The sequence below is a fragment of the Colobus angolensis genome, unplaced genomic scaffold (genome assembly GCF_000951035.1).
Source record: "Colobus angolensis palliatus isolate OR3802 unplaced genomic scaffold, Cang.pa_1.0 Scaffold53, whole genome shotgun sequence".
NCBI lineage: Eukaryota > Metazoa > Chordata > Mammalia > Primates > Cercopithecidae > Colobus > Colobus angolensis.
In genome coordinates, this window is record NW_012118821.1 from 10,148,982 (window position 1) to 10,155,460 (window position 6,479).

At 46.2% G+C, this 6,479-nt stretch overlaps 1 long non-coding RNA gene across 1 annotated transcript; it reads right to left on the reverse strand.

The window, feature by feature from the left end:
• Positions 1 to 3,924: 3,924 nt before the first annotated feature.
• Positions 3,925 to 6,290, reverse strand: LOC105525356. Its single transcript, XR_001003910.1, has 2 exons — positions 6,013 to 6,290; positions 3,925 to 4,341 (listed from the first exon to the last, which is right to left on the reverse strand). It is a non-coding gene; the product is annotated as an uncharacterized LOC105525356 (long non-coding RNA).
• Between the last annotated feature and the right edge of the window lie 189 nt (positions 6,291 to 6,479).

Sequence of the window (6,479 nt, forward strand, 5' to 3'; positions counted from 1 at the left end):
CCTCAGCCTCCTAAAGTGGTGGGATTACAGGCGTGAGCCACTGCTCCCAGCTAAATTTCAGTTTTAAAGACATTATTTATTCGAATTCAGTAAAATACGTAATATGTGAGCTAAAATCCGCACTATAACAGAAATATTTCACCTTGCAGTTCCCACTGCCCTGTTTCACTGATTCAAATTTTAAGCACAGGTGATCACATAGAATGAAGTGAAGTAAAGCAAGTGCTCCTTGTTTGTCTTTATAGTCACAGTGCTACCACGGTGTACTTAAAACCTGCTATTTAAATGCAGGAGGTTGCAGTGCCCACGAGTCAGATCAAACTGTGCCTGAAGCTAGCACTCTGCTTCTGAACCCAATCAACCTCCTGTGGCTGAACGAAGATATGTTGGAACCAAGTGCATAGCTGGGAGCCCTTGGGATTAATTCCCATGTAAGACATGTTCATTAAAAGATTAGGCATAAAAATGGAATTATACACATACAATTACAGGAGAGTTTTTTTCTGGGAGGAGTATCACTGACAGTGTTTAGAATTCCCAGTGCTCAGTTATAATAACAGAGCACTCTGACTTTCAGTCGGCTTGATCACTTTTTTTTTTTTGAGATGGAGTTACACTCTTGTTGCCTAGGCTGGAGTGCAGTGGCGCGATCTTGGCTCACTGCAACCTCCGCCTCCCAGGTTCCAGAGATTCTCCTGCCTCAGACTCCCGTGTAGCTGGGATTACAGGCACACGCCACCACACCCGGCTAATTTTGTATTTTTAGTAGACACGGAGTTTCACATGTTGGTCAGGCTGTCCTCGAACTCCCGACCTCAGGTGAGGCTTGATCACTCTTTTTAGGTTCTCTATGGCTAAGGTGACCCCCACATTGCCTGCACCATAGTGAAGTTCTCCCTCCCCAACCTTAGGTGTCATGGGTCATGGCAGGAGGTGAAGGTGTGGGGATTGTTGAATAATGAATGGATGGAATGCGATTATGGGTGGAGTTGCATCAGGAAATGGAGGCTTAGCACAGTGGCTCCCGCCTGTAATCCCAGCCCTTTGAGAGGCCAGTACAGTAGGATTGCTTGAGGCCAGGAGTTTGAGTCCAGCCTGAGCAATATAGTGAAACTTTGTCTCTACAAAGAATTTTTTTTCCAGAGACAGGGTCTCGTTCTGTTGTCTAGACTGGAGTGCAGTCGTGTGATCATAGCTCCCTGTAACCTCAAAACTTTTTTTTTTTTTTGAGATGGAGTTTCACTATTTTTGCCCAGGCTGGAGTGCAATGGTGCCATCTTGGCTCACTGCAAGCTCCACCTCCCGAGTTTAAGCGATTCTCCTGCCTCAGCCTCCCAAGTAACTGGGATTACAGGCGCCTACCACCACGCCTGGCTAATTTTTTGTATTTTTAGTAGAGACGCGGTTTCACCATGTTGGCCAGGATGGTCTTGATCTCTTGACCTCATGATCGCCTGCCTCAGCCTCCCAAAGTGCTGGGATTACAGGCATGAGTCACCGTGCCCGGCCTCAAAACATTTTTTTTTTTTTTAAATTATACAGGAGGCGCACACCTGTAGTACCGGTTATTTTGGAGGTAGAGGTGGAAAGATGACTTGAGCCCAGGAGCTTGAGGCTGCAGTGTGCTATGATTGCACCAGTGCACTCCAGCCTCGGCAACAGAGCAAGACCCTGTCACGACAACAAAAAATTAGGAAACGGACGTTTATGGCAAACTACTTCTGCCCCGAGGTTTCCTGTGGGTTTTGCATGATTGGCCCCCAGGGTGTGGGCAGCTAAGGTTCCAAACTGTACTGTTTCATCCTAGCACAGCACAGCTTGCAGGGGATAAGGCGGAATCTCAGCAGCACATCAGAGTAAGCGCCCAGCTATCAGGGGCCAGACCCACGGAGAAGAAGCCGTGCTCTGGGAGCCCCCTCCTCCTTCACTAGAGTCAGCGAAACAAAGCACTAGCCCCTGCTGGGACCTTGCTGCTCCCAGAGTCCTTGTGGGTGCTAGTTACAGCCTCAGACTAAGAGCCAGAAGATCTGCCATTGAAGTTTCAGTTCCAAAACTAATGCGATGACGTTGGGTAAGTCATAAAACCTCCAGGCTCAGTTTCTTCATCTGTTCAATAAAATCGACATCTGCCCTGCTGGCCTCACAGGGCCGTTGTAAGAAGGAGATGGAATAACAGAAATGAAGGAGGGAGGCCAGCGGCCACAGGGCGGGGAGCATCACGCACCGTGGCCTCCAACCAGATGGTGCGTCAGAGTCAGCGGGGGCTGCCCAAACACAAACCGCTGGGCTCCACCCCCAGGGATCCCTATGCTGAGGTCCGGGGTGAGGCCCAGAATTTCCATGTCTAACGAGTGCCCAGGTGGTGCTTTTGCTGCTGGTCCAAGGACCACACTTGGAAAACCATGACTTAGGTTTAGGAGGATGGGCTTTGGAGGCAGGTTTGAGTCCCGGCTGTACCACTTCCTGTCTACATGTCTGAGGGCAAGTGACTTAATCTTTACATCTCAGCTTTCTCAGCTATAGACAATATAATATTGGGAATGCAAATTAGTTCAACCATTGCGGAAAGCAGCATAGTGATTCTGCAAAGAACTTAAAACAGAACTTCCATTCAACCCAGCAATCCCATGGCTGGGTATATACCCAGAGGAATCTAAATTGTTCTACCATAAAGACACATGCAGGTGTATGTTCACGGCAACACTATTCATGATAGCAAAGACATGGAATCAACATAAATGCCCATCCACAGTAGACTTGATAAAGCAAATGTAGTACATATACATCGTGGAATACCACGAAGCCATAAAAAGGAACGAGATCATGTCCTTTGCAGCACCATGGATAGAGCTGGAGGCAAACTAAGGCAGAAACAGAAAACCAAACACCACGTGTTCTCACTTACACATGGCAGCTCCACAGTGAGAACACAGGGCTAACAGGAGGGGAACGGTGGGCACTGGGGCCTACCTGAGGGTGGAGGATGGGAGGAGGGAGAGGATCCGAAAAAATACCTATCGGGTACTAGGCTTATTCCTGGGTGATGAAATTATCTGTACACCAATCCACCATGACACGAGTTTACTCATAAAACAAACCTGCACATGGACCCTCAAACCTAAAATAAAAGTTAACAAAAAATTTTCCTGACTGACCTCTTCAGGAAGCGGGGCAGTCCTCAGTGTCACAAGCAATGCCAATAAAGAACAGGAACGCCACCTTTTTCAACTCCTGGGAGATGAATCCAACGCCTGAGCCTGCATTGCACGCACTCTTGCCCACATCGGCTCTCATCCCCACGCTCCTCGTTCCCGTCACCGGCCTATGCTGCAAACACCCTAGCAGTCACAATCAGTCACTTCTCTGTCTTACGGGTCTATTATTTCATTCTCTGTCCTGCAACCGAAACTCTGCGTTAACTTACCCATGTTTAGAACAGCTCCGTTCAATGATGAGAGTCACACAAGCCTTTAAAACTTTTCTGGTGGTCACATTTGAAAAGTAAAACAACAACAAATAACTTCATTATGATTATGATTATGATTATTATTGAGATGGAGTCTCATTCTGTCACCCAGGCTGGAGTGCAGTGGCATAATCTCGACTCACTGTAACCTCCGCCTCCCAGGTTCAAGCGATTCTCCTGCCTCAGCCTCCCAAGTAGTTGGGATTACAGGCACCCACCACCACACCCGGCTGATTTTTGTATTTTTAGTAGAAACGGGGTTTCACCATGTTGGCCAGGCTTGTCTCAAACTCCTGACCTCAGGTGATTCACCTGCCTCAGCCTCCCAAAGTGCTGGGGTTACAGGCGTGAGCCACTGTGCCTGATCACTAATTTTAAATGTATTTCTTTAACCCAGTGTATTCAAAATATTATCCGTTCAACCTGTGATCAATATACAAAATTAACAATGTGTTTTGTTTTTTTGGCAGTAATGAATGCCATGTTGGCTTTTATTATTATTTTTTTCTAATTTTACTGTAAGTTCCAGGATACAAGTACAGGACATGTAGGTGTTATATAGATAAATGTGTGTCATGGTGGTTTGCTGCACTCATCAACCTGTTATCTAGGTTTTAAGCCCTGCATACATTAGCTATTTGTCCGAATGCTCTGCCTCCCCTCGACCCCCACCCCTCTTAAAATTCTTTTTATTTTTCACACTGAGTCTTCAAAGTCCAGTGTGTATCATACAGCACATCTCAATAGCCACATGCAGGCAGGGTGTGGTGGCTCATGCCTGTAATCCTAACACTTTGAGAGGCTGAGGTGGGCATTGGACGATGCAGGTCTAGACAAGTGCCTGGTATATGGTGGACACAATTCTTGAATGGACTCTGAGAAATAAGCAAAAAATGGTTTTGTTATTCCTAATTTACAGAGTATAACAGATAATGGTAATAGTGACTTTTATTTGAGGTTATGTCATGTGTCAGGAATAGGCTATGCATACATTTATTATTTCATCTAAAATCTCATCCTCAAAACAAAAGCCTTTTGCAGTAGGAATTATCACTCCCATTGTTTTTTTTCAGTAGAGAAAGTTAAGTTTCGAAGGAGCTAAGTGACTGAGACTACATATACACTCATCTTCTGATTTCTGATCCTGTGTTTGTTCAGGATAAGAAATATCCTATATTTCTTTGAGCCAGAGATTAAGATAAAAAAGATTTTCAGGAGTAACCAGTCAATGAAAAGTCAAAATAAATAGTTTTGGCAACCGAGTGCGGTTGCCAAAGTGTTGGGGATTACCCAACACTTTGGGAGACCAAGGTGGGCAGATCACTTGAGGTAAGGAGTTCAAGACCAGCCTGGCCAACATGGTGAAACCTTATCTCTAAAAATTCAAAAATTAGCTGGGCATGGTGGTGCGTGCCTGTAATTCCAGCTACTCGGGAGGCTGAGGCAGGAGAATCGCTTGAACCCAGGAGGCAGAGGTTGCAGTGAGCCAAGATCACACCACTGCACTCTAGACTGGGTGTTGGAGTAAGACCCTGAAAAAAGAGAAAAGAAAACAAAGAAGAAAAGGAAAGAAAGAAGGGAAAGAAAGAAAGAGAGAGAGAGGGAGGGAGGGAAAGAAAGAAAAAGAAAGAAAGAAAAAGGAAGGAAGGAAGAGAAAGAAGAGAGGAAGAAAGAAGAAGAAAGAAGGAAAGAGAGAGGAAGGAGGGAAGGAAGGGAAGGGGAAGAGAGGAAGGAGGGAAGGAAGGGAAGGGGAAGAGAGGAAGGAGGGAAGGAAGGGAGGGGAAGGGGAAGGAAGAGAGAGGGTTTTGGCACTATGGAAAGTCATGTGGATGATCCTGCAAACATCCTCAGGTAATTCCAGCCTAGGACTTCTCAGGGCAGGTGAGTCCTTGTGATACAGGACCAGCTGGTATGCACAGAAAAGCAAGCCCTCGGTAGGTCAACCCCCAGATGTGCTGGTGAGGTGGGGCAGCTATCAGTTCATCCTGAGAAGCTTCCCGGGCATCTCTGGGCTTCCTCAGATACCTTCACAAGGGTAGGATGATCAGTCATCAACGGACTTTAGGGACAGCTGTGTGCGTCTTTTTATTTTAAAATAAGAATCCATCTTGAAGTGCAATAGGTAGGAATGAGGAATGAAAGTTATGGCCAATTTAAATTAAAATTAGGAAAGCTGAAAGGTTTAAAAGTGATGTTCTTTGGCCGGGCGCAGTGGCTAATGCCTGTAATCCTAGCACTTTTTAGGAGGCCGAGGCAGGCGGATCACTTGAGGTCAGGAGTTCGAAACCAGCCTGGCCAACATGGTGTAACTGCGTCTCTGCTAAAAATACATAAAAGTCAGCCAGGCGTGGTGGCAGGCACCTGTAATCCCAGCTACTTGAGAGGCTGAGGCAGGAGAATTGCTTGAACCCGGGAGGTGGAGGTTGCAGTGAGCCCCGATCATGCATCGTGCCACTGCACTCCAGCCTGGGCGACACAGGGAGACTCCGTCCAAAAAAAAAAAAAAAAGATATTCTTTGATTTCACAGAGGAACACAAAAACTGACCACGCCAATCTGCGCATCGCTTTTGCCTGGGCCGTTCCTTCTTCCTAGAATGTCCTGCTTCTTTCTAATTCATGTGAATGAACTTTTAAAAAAATTATTATCCTTCAAAACTGTATTTGCTTAGGCGTTCTGATGTGAGGCCCTTCTGACCCTCCAAGTGCAGTTGCTTCTCTGCTCTGTGTCTCTCGCTCCTCCAACAGCTTGTTCTGCCTGCGCACTATTTGCTGATGTGTTATCTCCATGGATTCTCGACTTTGTCACCTTCACCCCCAGGGCCTGACAAAACACATGGCAGGTGTGCAAAAGGCTTGTTAGAAAACCTTAAGAAAATTAAAGAAAAGTGGTTTAAAAATAATTGGAAAAACAATGTTTGCCAATGGAGACTTTTTTTTTTTTTTTTGACGGAGTCTCGCTCTGTCGCCCAGGCTGGAGTGCAGTGGCCGGATCTCAGCTCACTGCAAGCTCCG